We start from the raw sequence: 16,597 nt of genomic DNA on the forward strand, positions 1-16,597 counted from the left end.
TGATGGTTGTTGTTGATGTGTGTCTGTGATCATAATACTGTAAGTACCACAAGTGTCTATCCAGCCACAACATTGGCTCTGGTGAGGGAAATGGGGGGGCGGGGTTGCCCCAAGAGTACAGGCCCAGGTGAGTGAGTGACCCCAGGCATTCCTGGCTGATAGCATCACTATCCATAGGCCAAGACTGATGCAAAACAAATACCTCATGCAAGTCCATTCCTAGATATATATCCAAGAGAAATGAAAATCTACAAAAGGACTTGCACACACGAATGTTCGTAGCAGCATTATTCATTATTCACAACAGCCCCAAATTGAAAATAAAAATGTCCATCAACTGGTAAATGGATAAATAAAACATGGTTTATCCATACAATGGAATACTATTCAGCCTGGAAAAGAAACGAATTACTGATACACACTAACTAGAACATGGCTGAACCTCAGAAAGAAGCCAGACACACTGCATGATTCTGCTTCTGCAGAAATTCCAGAAAGAGCAATGCCACAGAGGCAGAAAGTAGCTTAGCGGCTTCCTGGGGCAGGAAGAGGGTAGGACAGGGATTAACATCAATGAGCACAGGGATCTTTTGGGGGTGATGAAAATGTTCTAAAACTACGACGGTGGCTGCACTACTTGGTAAGTTAACTAAAAATCATTGTGTTGTAAACTCCAAGTGGGTGGATTTTATATGTAAAATATTCCTCCTTAAAGTTGTGAACAGTCACCTTCTGCACAGAGTGGTGGAGAAGTTCACGTGAGATGGCCCACACGTGGTGCCCAGCTCAGCCCTTGGCATACCCAGATGCTTCATCAATGTTAGTTCTTCATTTTCCAATCTTTAGAGCTGTCTCTGACTCAGGGAGCTGCTGATTAGGGCAAAACAGCTTGTGATTTCTGGTTTTCATCCAAGGCATTGCCCTAAGGACACCATTTAAATGTCTGAACCTCCCCTCTTCAGGCTCCATTGGCCTCCAGGGCCTGTAAATCCTTCCTCTTGGAGGGCCTTGTGCCTGCCTCCTCCTGTGGCCTCCTCCACCCCTGACACTTACTACATCTTTTCTAGACCATTGTGACAGCCTCTGGCTGGGCATCCTCCTTGCCTTGGGGTTCTGCCTCCTTGTCATTAGTCCTGCACAAGCTGCCAGGCTGCTCTTCAAACCTTCGCTGGCTCCCCACCGATGCCTGAAGGAGGAGCTAGAGCCACGGGCCTCCAGGATCTGCAGGTGGTTTGCTCCCACTCCCTGATTTCACTGCTCCACCTTCAAAGGGCTTTCTCCCTGGCCCAGGAACCAACAGCCTGTGTTCCACCTCCACACCTTTGCAGTGGCCTTACCTCTGCTCGAACGGCCTTCCTGACACCCCAGTCCTGACAACACACCCTGCTCTGAGCACTGGACACCAGCAACACTCATTTAAGAGAAGGAAGAGGAGAGAATGGAGTAAGGCAGACCCTGCTAGTTCTAGACCTGGCTCTGCCACCTAGCAGCCAAGACAGCTGCATACCCTGAGCCTCAGTTTCCCCAGAGGTGAAATATGTATGGTATCTATATATATAAAAGCCTAAGAGACCCTCCAACCGTCTGGCTGGTAGCTATGACATGCACTGACCACCAGGGGCAGACACTCAACGCAGGAGCTGCTGAGCTGCCGTGACATGGCAGCTGCGGTTCTGAGATGACACACTCAGAACAAGAGAGGATGGAGCCCAATTCTGGGGTGCGTCACCCGAGAACTGCCCTCTCGCAATCCAGGACCCCTCGGGGATATCAGAGAGCCAGTTCCGGCCTGATCCCTGCAGGCCAGGCAGAGGGACCCCACCGGTGCATGAATCCATGCACCGGGCCTCTAGCTAATATATAAAATCTAGAGCAGGTTAATGTCTTTCTTGCTCACAAGATTGTGATGTCTGAGAGTGCAGGGATCATGGACTACACACCTCCCTGCCCTCTCCTGAGTGGAAGTCCTGGAGACCTAGAATGGTGCTGGCACAGGGCTGTGTTCATCTATGAGTGGCTCATCTATGAATGAATGAGTGGATACCTTGGTGTTTCTTTTTCTAGCGCATGGCATGTGTTTGATAAATGTCCCTCCCTCCCTCTTGCCTGCCATTCTTCCAACAAGCTTTTTCTTGGGCACCCACCATGTGCTGGCTGTTGGGTATGGAGTTCAGACTGTGGGAGAAGGGCTGTGATGGGGCACCACTCTTCCTCACTCTGTTCTGTCCTTGCCTTGCTCCAAGCTCTGGGCTGTGCTCCCCTCCACGCCTGCCTCTGGCCCTTGGGAATTGGTGTCCTTGGTGTTTGACTCCTGGCTTTCGAGTATGAAGGCAGATGGATGCTGCCATTCATTCATTCACTCATTCATTCACCTCCTATTTCCTTGGGTACCACTCTGTGCCAGCCAATGTTCCAGTCTGGAGACACAGCAGTGAGCAGGACAAATGAATATCCCTGCCTCCCTGAGCTATTTCCTAGTGTGGGTAGAAAGTAGTAATAATAACTAACTGAATAAGCAAATTGTTTTCTGGAGTGTCTGCTGGCAATGAGTGCTACAGAGACAATCAAGCAGGGAAAGGGGTGGTGGTGACACTTTTGAAGGGGGTGTCAGGGCAGACCTCACAGAGAAGTTCACATTGGAGCAGATGCTTGAAGGAGGAGCCATGCTAACCTCCGAGTGTTCAGGCAGAGGGAAGAATAAGTGCTAAGTCCCCGAGGGAGGAGCCTGTCATGTCATGGGTGGGAGGTGAGGCCAGGGAGGTGACAGAGGCCAGTCAGACGCCATGGTTAGGGTTGGGCCTTTGTTCCGGATGGAGAGGAAGCCATTGGAATGTTTTAAACAGTGAGTGAAGCCATCAGACTTATATTTTCAAAGGATTCCTCTGACCACTGTGTTCAGAACAGACTGTGGTAATAACAGTAGCTAACATTTTTTAAGAACTTCCCTGTTCCAGGCATAACCCCAAGTCCTTCACCCATTTTAACTCATTTAATCTTCACGACACCATGAGGTGAGTGCTATTATCCCAGCGTTAAAGAGGGGGTGAGGGGGGCTCAGAAAAGTGTTGCCCAGGTTCACAGAGCCTGTAAGTGACAGAGCTAGTTGGAGCCCAGGCGGCACCCCGCCTTGGCACTCACTGCTCTGCACTGCCTCTTGGGTGGGAGAGAGCAGGAATGTGGATTCAGATGGACCTAAAGGCACAGCCTGTTCCATTTGATTGCTGGGTGGCTGTGGGAAAATTACTCAACCTCTCTGTGTCGTAGTGTCCTCATCTATACGTTGGAGATCAAAATACCAACCTTAGATGTTGCCAAGAAAGACAAGATCATGCGGGTAAAATTCTCTGTGTGTTGGGGTAGGATTTCCTTATGAGCTGAGGACTTGGCTACTCAGCCTGATCACCCCCTCAACCCCTCACTCCCTCTCCTGTCCCAACAGGGAGTGAGATAACCATTGGCGATGGTGTTTCACTCTGGAATCTTGGTTCACTCCTTCTCTTTCCCTGGGCCTCAGTTTATCCTTCTAGAAAGAGGAACTCATGTGGTGCTGGCCCAGGTCTCTACCATCTCTGAAGTTTAATGATTGACCTTGGTAACCTTTGCCTACCCTCTCCACCCACCTGCACCCCTCCCTGCAGCCTTGGCCCAGGGTCCCAAGAAAGTAGAGCACCCAGACAAGGAAATAAAAACCTGACCAAGCCCCCAGCTCTTCATCCAAAGCCCTCTGTTGGGCGGTGGCCAGGCCTTCTCATGGCCAGAGATGTTTAAACCCTCTGCATCTAGGGACTCCACTGTGAGAGCCACCTGCACTCCGGGTGGGGAGCCGCTGCGCCACCCCAGCATGCCCAGGACCCCAGGGGCCTGAGCAGATGGCTTCTCTCAGGGTCTAATTATCCATCTGCCCAGAGCCCCAGACAGACCCTCACAACGACAGTCATCCTCCGTCTTCCTTGCCCTGGAGAGGCAGCAGTGGAGGGAGGAGGGAGCCAGCCAGCCAGCCCACTGAGGGGGGAGGCCTGTGGGCTCCAAGATGTCCTGGGAACTGACCCCAAGGAATAAGCATTTGTTTGGGAGAAGGGGCCCAGATCTGGAGTCCCTTGTTGTTCTAGTTCTGACTCTGCTGTATCCCTAAGAGGTTACTCAAGCTCTTTGGGCCTCTGTTTTGCTGTCTGTGAAATAGGCATCATATTAATCTAGTCGTCCCCGGGGGAGGGGGCTCTGAGAGAAAGACCTGGGGTGCAGCTGTTGGGAAGGCTCACCCACGGCTTGAGCACATTCCTCTGTCATGGCACTGGTCGTGCTGGCTTATGAGGGTGATTTTCATGCCCGTCTCTCGGGCCAGAGAGGGCTGGAGCTGGGTCTGATTCACCCAGTGTTCCCAGTGCCCTGCACGCACCATGGTACATAGTCAGTACTCTGTAGTTGGCTGCTGAAATGAATAAATACGGGCAACAGTTTGCCACTGAGTATTTATTTTTTCATCTCAGGTTGCTGTCAGGGCTATTCCTTGGCAAAATTGAGATTAATGAAGTTTGTCTCAGAGCCCTGCCCACTTACTCTCCATGTCCTTCTCTCTCTTCACTTGGTATCTTCTGTCTTCTTCTATCATCAGTCAGTTGTCATGGAGGAAATGATCTGTGTATCTAATTTATACTAAAATGAAAAGGACTGATAGGACTATCTGTCATTCTTTACATTTCTGTAATCCAAAGGGATGAAACTTAATGGCCAACTGCAAGCAGTTCAGTGCCCCTTTCCGGCCTCATCTTTTCATTTGCCCCTATGCCATTTTCCATGTATCTTCTTTGGTGAAGTATCTGCTCAAATGTGCCCATTATTACTATTTTAAAAATCGGATTGTTGTTGTGATTTTAAGATCTATGCCTGCTCTGTTTGTGATTATAAATGAGGTTCCAGGACCCAGTGTAGTGCCTGGTATACAGTCAGCACTCAATAAGTGTTTATAAATGAAAAATTTTGAATAAATTTGAGTAAATCAGTAAATGAATGAGTGAATGAATGAATGACGGGTGTTTCTGTGTGTGGCTGGAGTTGACCAGTTATGCCTGGATCAAGGTCAGGAGAACCAGCAAGAGCCTCCAGAGAGGGGCCAGATAGAGTCTGGAATGAAGGGGAGAAACAGGAGACAGAAGAACAAGATGGAGCCTTTGGAGACTCACTCAGTCTGGGTCCCTGTGGAGACACCTCCATGCCTGCCTCCAGACCCTCCAGGGTGGCCAGAAGTTTTACAGTGACCTAACTCTACCTAAAGTGTCAAAGGCTTCTGGGGCCCCCTGCAGGTCCCAGCCTATCCCTCCTTCTATCCCTCTATTTATTACCAGCCCCCCTCCCATCACAGAAATCGGGAGCCTTACCTCAAAGGAATGACTGACTTGCTAATGAAGGGAAATGACTGGCCTGGTGAGAGACTCAGCAGGGAGATTTTAGGGCAGTTTCTGCCACAGCTGTGTGCCCTGTTCAGATCGAATAGTCCCAGACTTTGAACATAAAATGGTGTTGCCTTGAGGGCTGAACTGACCCCATAACCACAAGATTGAAGTCGCAGCAAGTTTCCTGAAAGACAAAGCTCATGGGGAAACCTTCCACGAAGTCTGAAAACCGAGTGCCCTTTCCCCCTCTTAACCCCTCCACCTTTTCCTCCTTAGCAGCCCTCCCCCATCCTCAGAGGAGGTCTCATGCTCCTGAAGGGCATCACATTTAGACTTTTAGAGTTCTTTCCCAGTGAGGTTTTCTATCAGCCACTGGACTGTGGGTAGATGGAAAAGCATTAATTAGTTAAAAGCAAGCATTTAAAATAGGTCACGAGTTCTGTAACCCTGCTTTGCCATCTTGTTCATTTTTAATATCTGGTGCCTCGAAGGTTCAGGCCCAATCGCCCTGGGGCCAAAGGCTGGGCAATGAGGCCTTCACCACCTCCCGGTCTCACCAGAGACCCCACTGCCCCTCTCTAAACACCAGCAACCCCAGCTCTGCAGAGGAGCCAGGAGGCTTTAAAAGAGCAGATCTGAGCTCAGGGACCCTGGGAGAACTCAACCCTCAGCAGCCTGCGTGGACTCGATCCCCCAACTTCCAGTTAAGTACAGGGCAGAAGCAATGAATCCTGTGCTGCTGGTGAAGAAATCAAGATGGAGATGGATAATTGTGGTGGACATGAGTGCTATCCGCCAAAGATATCTGTCTCTCTGTTTTCTGAACACATGGTAGGATTGGACTTCCTGGAACCCCTGCCATAGGGTGGGGTCATGTGGCTATTCTGACCAATGAACTGGGAGCTGAAGTGATACGGGTTGCTTCCAGACTAAACCATTTAGTTGCAGATACAAGGCTTCCCAGAACAGTCTTTCCCTCTCCCATCGCAACCAGCAATATGTGAGGTGATGGCTGCTCCGTTAGCCTGGGTTCCTAAGTGAGAATGACACCAGCAGAGCTCCCTACTGAGCTAGAGTGTGAGTCAGAAATTAGCCTCTGTGGGTGTAAGCCGCTGAGATTGGGGAGTTGTTTGTTACTGCAGCATCATCAGGCCTATCCTGACAGATACAGAAAGAAATAACCTCATTTGTAGGGCATCTTCTACGTTTTAAGTCAGAAGCAAGAAATTCCTTATTTAATCTGCATGGAAGAGATGCAGAGAGACAGGTTAGAATGTGCAGGTGAAAGGACCTAAATAGACACCTTTCAAAAGAGGACATTCAGAAAGCCAAGAGACATATGAAAACATGCTCAAAGTCACTAATCATCCGAGAGATGCAAATCAAAACAACAATGAGGTACCATCTCACACCTGTCAGACTGGCTATCATCAACAAATCAACAAACGACAAGTGCTGGAGAGGATGTGGAGAAAAAGGAACACTTGTGCACTGCTGGTGGGAATGCAGACTGGTGCAGCCACTATGGAAGACAGTATGGAGTTTCCTTAAAAAACTGAAAATGGAACTCCCATTTGACCCTGTGATCCCACTTCTAGGAATATATCCCAAGAAACCAGAAACACCAATCAGAAAGGATATATGCATCCCTATGTTCATAGCAGCACAATTCACCATAGCTAAGATCTGGAAACAGCCTAAGTGCCCATCAGTAGATGAATGGATTAGAAAACTGTGGTACATCTACACGATGGAATACTATGCTGCTCTAAAAAGGAAGGAACTCTTACCATTTGCAACGTCATGGATGGAACTGGAGAGCATTATGCTAAGTGAAATAAGCCAGTCAATGAAGGAAAAATACCACATGATCTCACTCATTCATGGATAATAGAGACCATTATAAACTTTTGAACAATAATAGATACAGAGGCAGAGCTGCCTCAAACAGATTGTCAAACTGCAGTGGGAAGGCCGGGAAGGATTGGGGGGCAGGAGGTAGGGGGGTAAGAGATCAACTAAAGGACTTGTATGCATGCATATAAGCATAACCAATGGACATATGACACTGGGGGATAGGGGAGGCTAGGGGACTGTCTAGGGCGGGGGGATAAAATGGACACATATGTAATACCCTTTGTAATACTTTAAGCAATAAATAAAAAAAAATTAAAAAAAAGAATGTGCAGGTGGAGAGGAAGGTGGCCGAAACCAGAGCAGCAGCAGCAGAAGCGGAGGGAGCAACGAGAGGGTCAAAACAGTTTAGGAGGCCCCGTGGATGGGACAGTGATGAGGGAGACTCAGGAGGATGCTCAGGTTTCTGGCTTGTTTATTCTGTGGGTTGTGCAGAGTTTGCACTGACTTGGTTGACAAATGCATGGCACTGTTGACTCACTTTGAGAGTGTGGTTACCAAGGTTCAGAGATTTTATTTTCGCTTGTGTTCCACTGGTAAGATACATCCTCCCTCCCATCTCTTGGACATGACTTTGAAATTCTCTTGACCAGAAAGAGACTGAAATTGGAGAGGGAATGTACAGTGACCTGTTCCATGCAGGCTTTGTGCAGCTCTGTGCAGGTGTAACCAGACAGTGCTGCCCTCAAACCTGGGCACATGCCCCACTTCCTGTCCTGCGATCTCTCTATCGCTCCTTAGGGACGTGCCTATGGGAGCCCTCTGATGCATGAACGAGTCCAGGTGTGAGGGGGTCAATGTCCCGGGAGCCCCTCTGGATCAGTGAGTGTGTGCGTGCGTGTGTGCGTGCGTGTGTGCGTGCGTGCGTGCGTGTGTGCGTGTGCGTGCATGCGTGTGTGCGCGGGCATGTGTGTGTGCACATGCATGTGTGTGCGCGTGTGCGTGTGTGTGTGTGTGTGTGTATGTGTGTGTGTGTGTGTTGGGGCTGATGGATGCTTCCCTGGATGATTGTGAGGGCATTTCATAAAGCCCCACTGGAGGGTCAACTCCATGATGCATCCTGGTACTGGATTTCCCTCCCTCATTTCACTCTCCTGTCCTGTTTTTTAGATCTTTGGGACCACTTCCCAAATAAACTACCTGCACTTGCTTTCATCTTGGGTTCTGCTTCAGGGGAACCCAGGCGAAGACACCCTAACTTTTTTCTAAACGTAGACAATTGGCTCTTTGACTAGCAGGAGGAGACTTCACATGCATCCAGATTATATGAAATCTAAATCCCAAGTGGTCTGGTATCAACTAAGGCAAAGGGGTCAGAACAGAGGACCTCAGCATCAACCTTGCCAGATGATTTTGCTTCCTCTGGTCACTGAGAGAGTCTGCTAGAGGGTCTGGCCATTTTCACTTGCTTCTGGAAGACTTTGGAACTTTCTGATGTTTTCTTTTCAGTCTTGATCTGAAAAATTAAATAAATAAAAAAAAACCAGTGAGAAACTCGTTTCACTTGTTCCTTCCCAGGTGTCTGAACTTGAAAAAACAACAATCTAGAGATTTTGTTTTTCAGCAGAATTGTAAAAAGGACAGTGGGATGGCAGCCAGGCAGGAAGCCAAGAGAGATGAAGGGAGAAGATGCTACCCACTGGGAAGAAAATAAAGAGAGATAGCACTTTAGAGTCTGAGGAGGAACACAGGTCACCTGCGGTGGGAAGGAGAGTCTCACTTCTCTTTGCAACCAGGGGACCTCCGCCCAGAAGAAGAGCCAGGCCAGAGGAAGAAAGAGACTCCTGGGTGTGAAAACTAGTGGACCAGGTTGGGGTGGGGGGAGCATGGGAGCATGCTGAGCCCTGTAATCCTCCTCCCCTGCCTGCATCATGCTCCATGACAATGGATGGGGGAGCACAGAAAGGTCAGCTCTGTGATGCAAACCCCAGGAGAAAGATCTTCAGGTCTGATAAAATACAGTCATAGATAGACACTGCCAATCCTGCTTGATGCACTAGCGGGTCGGAACTGGGGACAGGTGATTAAACCGCATCCAGCACGGCCAGAGGTGAACCTGAGGAGGGGCGGTGAAGAATTAAAGAAGACAGACAAGAGAATACAGTTGGGACCAGGTGGATCACTGCCTGGATGAGGAAACAGTGACCCAGCCTGTAAGCCGAAGCTTTATTCTATAGTCAGATTACACAAAGCAAAACAAGGGGAGTGGTCACCATGTTTACAATGTTCTTGCGAGAGAGTTTCACATCTATTTCATTACTCCAGCCTTGTTTTGGCAGCACTTGCTGCACCTCCCACAGCCCATTAGCTACCTAGGAACAAGGGAGGGCTATAAGGTCAAGCTTAATTGTGCTGGGAGGGCTCTGCCCTCCAAGCTGGGACTTGTATGTGGCTCTGCCACAGGTCAGTCCTAGGCTTGGCCCTATAGCCGCTCCCTACAGGTGATCATGTGTCTGCAGAAACAGCACTCACTAGAGTCTCAGTTCTGCTTCTTAGGAGCACAAGACCTATCATGTCATATCTTGGAGTTTCAAATATGTGAAGAAGCGTTACAACTTAATCATGAAAAGACAAATAATCCAATTAAAATGCATTAGATATTTCTCAAAGAAGACATGGGAATGGCCAGGATATGGAAACAACCTAAGTGTCCGCCAGCAGATGACTGACTAAAGAAGGTGTGTGGTGCATTTGTACAATAGAAAAGTATTCAGCCATGAGAAAGAAGGAAAGAAATCCTGCCATCGGCAACAACATGGATGCAACTTGGGGGCCTTATGCTAAATGAAATAAGCCAGACAGAGAAAGATAAATACCACATGATATCACTTTTACGTGGAATCTGAAACAAAAAAAAGTTGAACTCATAGAAACAGGGGTAGAACAGTGGGTTGCCAAGAGCTAGGGGGTGGGAAAAATAGGGAAAGGATGGTGAAGGGGTATAAACTTTCAGCTATAAGATCAATAAGGTCTGAGGATCTGCAGTGGTTCCCAACCTTCCTAACGCCGCGACCCTTTAATACAGCTCCTCATGTTGTGGTGACCCCCAATTCCATTGTTACACATTGAACATAATTAAAGCATAGTGATTAATCACAAAACAATATGTAATTATATATGTGTTTCCGATGGTCTTAGGCGACCCCTGTGAAAGGGTTGTTCGACCCCCAAAGGGGTTGCGACCCACAGGTTGAGAACCGCTGAATGTATAACTATGGTGACTGTAGTTGATAACCCTGTATTGCATAATTGAAATTTGTTAAGAGAGTAGAGCTTTATCTTCTCATAAAGAAGAGGAAGAGGAAGACAAATATGTGAGATGATGGATGTAATGATAATTAGTCAATGGGGAGAATCTTTTCTCAATGTATTTGTACATGAAATCACCATGATGTGCACTTTAAATGTCTTACAATTTTTTTTTATTATTATTTTTTTTTATTTTAAAATATATATTTTATTGACTTTTTACAGAGAGGAAGGGAGAGAGATAGAGAGTCAGAAACATCGATGAGAGAGAAACATCGATCAGCTGCCTCCTGCACATCTCCCACTGGGGATATGCCCGCAACCAATGCACATGCCCTTGACCGGAATCGAACCCGGGACCCCTCAGTCCGCAGGCTGATGCTCTATCCACTGAGCCAAACCGGCTTTGGCAAATGTCTTACAATTTTATTTGTCAATTATACCTCGATAAAGGTGAAAAATACGAGAGCATTTTGTTGGATACAGGTTGCATCTCAATAAAGTTGAATGTAGGTTCCAATATAAATGTTTGTGTCTGTGTGAACAGTAGGTACTATTGTTACCTCACTTCCACAGAGGCTGTTGCTCAGACCTGAACTCGAGTACAGGCCCTGTTTCTGAGTTGATATGTGACCCATTGGTCATCACTACCCTTCTCTCAGCCTTGGATTCCCATTTATAAAACAACGGGTCAGACACTATGATCAGAGGTCCCTGTGGCCTCTGATGCCATGTAGACCCCAACTTGCAGGGTCAGCACAGGGAAAGGGACACAGGGAGGTGGGGGGCTGCCTGGAAACCCAGAGAGAAGGCCAGTGCCTGCAGCCCGCCTGAAGGGTAGAATCTGGGCCAAGACTGTGCGCCCTGATTAATTCAGCTTCAGCTGGCTTTGCTAACCTGCCCCTCCCACCCCTTGCTTGCAGTGGTGAGCTTTATAAGCTTGTTTCCTTTGGCTAAGCCCCTTGGGGAGTGGCCTTTGAGACCGTTCAGGCGGTGCCCCATTACGTTGAAAGGGTTGCTGCTGCTGGCTCCTGGGGCCAGGGAAGGCTCAGCCTGGCGGAGCCCACCCTCCACAGTCGCTATTTTTAAAGAGCTTCTTTCTCCCCAAGGGTCTTCCAGTTTTTTGATGTTGCTGTTTCCTCCTGCCGTCTGGACAAAGCGGGTGGGATTTCAGAGAATTCAGCCGAAATGTGCTGTGTGACCCTTCATTAATGTTGTCCCCACACAGCGTGGGCTCAGAGGCCACACTGGGATTTGTCCAAATGTTTAATTCATGTTCCAGGGGTTTAGTTCAATGATACATTTATCTCCAGAATGAGGGAGGAGACTTGAGGCAGAGCCGTCTACAGGGACAGAGCGGGGTGAGGTGTGGGGAAGAGAGAGGGGGAGGAAGGGGGGGGAGGGAGAGAAAGAGACTCTGAGAGAGCTTTGCAAACTCGGAGGCACCTGGACAGAGACTTACAGAGAGGTAGAGAGGCTGACACGTGAGACTGTGAACATCAGAACAGGCGGATGCATACTTGGGTGTGAATCTTGGCTTTTCCTTTTACTCGTTGTCTGAACTTGGATATAACGAAGTCATAGGGCTTTGTGACGCTTACAATCTAAGGTGTGTATTTCCCAGGACAGTGTGTGGCATGTAATCGGCATCTAATAACTGTTTCCTCTGCACATTCTTTACCGTCATTCTCGGTCTCTAGACTGACGGCTTGCCCTTTGGGGCAGAGTTTGAGTCCTATTTGTCTTTGGAACCCGGCCCCTGGCCCAGATACTGGCATATGTGCCACGTGCCTGTCATGCCAATGGCTGCAGGAGCCCCACAGTGGGCGAGGTCCTCCAGGGGCTCCAGCCTGCTGAGGCGTCGGGCAGCCTCCCAAGGTGCAAAGCAGACGGGACAGCAGGGGCTCATGGAGAGACCGTTGCACAGTTACCCCCAGTCCCTTTCCTACCTGTGGCCAACCCGCTGCCAGCCCCAGATGAGCACTACAGAACCTTTGTCCCTCCATTGGGCTCCCTGAGCTGGCAGTCCAGTTGTCATGGAAACCAGTGGCTTCACATAGGACAAAGCACAGGGAGATGCAGCAATGGACAGAAACTTGCAAACACATTATATAGCATAAAAAAAAAAGAGTCTGGGAGGCTGCGGGCGCAATAAAGGTTTCACTGCCACTCGTTTAGGGGAAAAAACCTCCACAAGTCCCAGCTGGAAAAGAGTTTTGTTAAAATATTTATATATCCTTTTCTCATTGATGGCTTTTCCCCCCTTGGAGACAGATCCTAGCAGCCCGCAGGCCAGGAGTGCTGCTGCATGCATTGCTAGCTCTGCAGTTCTGCTGTCCTCCTCAGATGTCCTGTCATTGGAGCACCTTCTTGCTCAGAGTCCCCGAACCTCAGTGGGCACCCCTCCTGGCGATGTCTAACCCATGCTGCTGCAGCTTCCTAATGCTGAGGAAAGGCTGGGCTGGAGGGGAGCGGAGGACAGTGTCTTCTCCTCTCCAAGAGGCCGTCCTTGTGCTGATGGCGGCCCCTTTCAGGCTTATCTGGCTTCTTATTTTAAAACCTAAGATGGGGGGAGACTTCCACTGCTAGCCAAGTGAGAGTAAGAGAGCCCAGGCTTATCCTTGGGCTGAAAGCATGAACACAACTGGACAAAATATGTGAAACAACTGCTCTTCACACTTCGGACAATATGCAGCGCAGCACTGTGAGCCCTGAGGGAAGGGAGACAAAGAGGTGCGCCAGGCAGGGGAGGTCCAGGAGGGACACCGGACAGAGCTCAGCAGTCCGGGTGAGTTGAAGAGACAGGGTTTGCAGTTTGAGGAGGGTGAGGCAATTAGAACTTGCAGGACATATACAGAAGGGGAAGGGGAGAGAGAGAGAGAGAGAGAGAGAGAGAGAGAGAGAGAGAGAGAGAGAGAGATCCACTATCTTCAGAGGGAAGCTTTTTAAATATTTGGCTGAATACTGGCTTGAGAATGTGGGAGATGAAACTCTATGAGGATGGGATAAGTACCCTTGGAAATCAGTAGGCAGAGAAACTCCCAGAGCTTACAGAAGGCTCAGGATAGTTAATATTTCCACTATCCAGAGTGGCTAGACCTTAAAATACATGGGGATCAGCTAAGAGACCTCAGAAATCCTTACTAATAGGTAGAGAAAACGTGAATATGATAGGGATGTAGATGGGGGGGGGAGAATGTCAGGAAAGTCCCAGGGGAGTGTGTAGGAAGGGTGACAACAGCCCCTGTTTGGTTGGAGCATGAGGGAGAGAGATGTGGGAGAGGCCACTGGGAGACAGAGCAGGTGATTGTGGAGGGGAGAGGAGGGGAGAGAGTTGAGGCTGCTGTTAACACGATGCCACCTGTGCACAAACTAGAAAAAGGTATTCCTCTGGGTGCACCGGTTGGCAACAAGGCACCTCCTGTGGGTTGGCCAATTAGGATAAAAGGCACCCTGTGGAGGGACCAATCGGTGAACAATGCCAGACCACACAGCCTGGGGAGCAGATTTCACCTCTCAGCCAAGTGTCCCCATGCAGTGCGACTGTGGGGGAGGCCTGCCTGCACCCCCTGTGGTGCTATCTGAGCAGGTGTCATTCGCTGCTGGTGACAAAGGTTTTCTCAGCAGGTGCACAGTCATTCTATCAACATGCCCAACAGCTGTCCCTCCCTTGAGGATAGGTTATAGGAGGCCTGCAGAACCCCTGTATTTTCTCTCTAGCTGTTCTCATCCAGAAGTGTCACTTCCCGAAGCACACAGGTAAATTGGAGCATTTCTGGCAAATACACAGCCATGTGTAAACTCTACAGGGCCCTCTTCTGTATGTGTCCCTTAGAGTCCTCCAGCTACCCTCCCTCTGGGAACACAACCACATTCCTGTCCCCTTCGTCCGTGAGTACACCTGAGCCTCCTCTTACTGTACCCACTGCAGCTGTTTCCATCCCCTTCCCTACGACATGCGTAGGCTATAGTGTTCTCTACAAACCCCCTTTCTGGAGGACATTGTCTTGTGAAAAGCCAGTGCGTACAATCCATTAGTTTCCCATTTCAATCAGAAGCTATTTATTCTTTAGAAAAAGCAACCAGTGCCTTGGATTGCTCATCACCACCAACAAATAAAACATCTGGGGAGTCTTTTTCTCTCCCCTTCGCTCAGATCTGCCCACCGATGTTGGCCTCTGTTCCCAGAGCTGAAGCTTGGTGCTGTGGGAGGCCTCAGAAGCCCTCACTCTCACCCTGGCCCTCCCTCCAGGGTCCCAGGGCTTGGGAGGATGCGCCCCCAGCCTCCAGAGTTCCCACTCTGCTTCAGCCACGATGGGCAGGGCCACAAGCCTGGGGGTGGGGAGGGGGGGCTGGTGCTCATCAGAACCATGTGAACCAGTTTTCCTGAATTTCCCAGGTGGGCTTTCCAAGGACTCATACCAGGCAGGAAGGCCTCACCACAGTTCAGGCATCCCACAGCCCCGTGCCCCTATGTGTCAGTTGCCTGGGGAGAGGTGGTCTTAATGAGAGCTGGGCCAGCCTCTGCCATCTGAAAGCTGGGCCAGCCTCTGCCATCTGAAGACCAGATCCAGGGTGAATGGTTTCCAGAAGTTGTCATGCTTCATAGGGCTGACCTGTGGGAACGTCTTTTTTAATTGAACAAAGATACACTGAGGGCCTACTATGTGCCAGGCAGTACTCAAGGTGTTGACTATGCAGGAGTGAACAGAATATACAAAGTCCCTGCAGGCATGGAGCTTCTGGGGGGTGGGTGGGTAGACTGAGAGAGAGGAAACGGACAAACCAAGAAAACTGCCAGTTGGCAATAAGAGCTATGGAAAACTAGATCAGGGTAAGAAGGTACTATTGTCCTTCATAGGGTGACCAGAGACGGTCTCACCCAGGAGCTAACATTTGAGCAGGGCCTGGATTAATAGAAGATGTGGGCCAAGCCAGTGTCAAAGGAACAGGGTTCCGGGTAGAGGGAACAGCAATCGCAAAGGCCTTGGTATCGCGACATGCCTGTAATGTTTGAGGAGCAGCAAGAAGAACAATGTGGTTGAAATGAAGTGAGCAAAAAGAGTACAACAGTAGTTCCTCCCCGTGTAACCCATTATCAGCTCCCCTGGGGCGTGCCTTTAAAATATATCCCTAATCTGTCCATTTCACTCCACCACTAGTGCTATCACCTGAATTGAAGCCACCATCCTCTCTCACCTGGACCAGGTTCTTCTCCTTCATTCTCACCCATCCTCTGCCATCCATCCTCCGTATAACAGCCAAAGTGATCTGACCACAGAAACTGGATTCTTTTCCTAATCTTTCATTCTCTCCCATAAGACTTGAGTATCCTGTGCAATATGAATTTTCAGTGCCTCCCATTAGAGTAGACACTGCAGTCATTTCCTGGCCCTGATGATGATGGTCTTGGCCAAGCCAAACCTCACAAGTTTATCTAGAGCCACTGCTTGCATCGTGTCCGTTAGCACTTCATTGACCAAAGCAAGGCACAATCTCATCTCACACCATTCTCTCTCCCTTACACATGATATTCCAGCCAGTCTCTGCCACCCTTTTTTGATTAACACATTTGCGATCTGGTAACCAACGCTGGTTTGAATGACTTAAGTTGTCAGGTCTGATTTTGTTCCCTGAAAGTCAATTTTTATTTTTAATTCCTCCAGTCGCTCCACAGAGCTGACAGCTAGCTCCCTGCAGCGTGTGAGGTGTGCCACAGCCAGGGAAGATCTGGGGGTGGGCAGGGGGAGGGGGGAAGAAGACCCTCGTTAGGAAGGAAGCAGCTTATGTGGATTTCCTGACAGCTAGACTAATTGTCTTTTCTTCTGCTCTCTACACTATTTACATGGGAACAACCCAGAGGCTGTCTCCCAGTTGATGGCCTGCCCGAAAGCCTCTTCCCCATCACTGAGGCCACAAGTGTTTCCAACACAAGAAGTCTGTTTCTAGGAGGCCTTCCCAGGGCTCCTGGCCCAACCAGATCCTTCCGTTGCCTCCATTTCTGCCCTGACAAATGTCGTTGCACCTCATTCACAAGGGAAAAA

This window comes from Myotis daubentonii, chromosome 9 (assembly GCF_963259705.1).
Source record: "Myotis daubentonii chromosome 9, mMyoDau2.1, whole genome shotgun sequence".
NCBI classification, from domain to species: Eukaryota; Metazoa; Chordata; class Mammalia; order Chiroptera; family Vespertilionidae; genus Myotis; species Myotis daubentonii.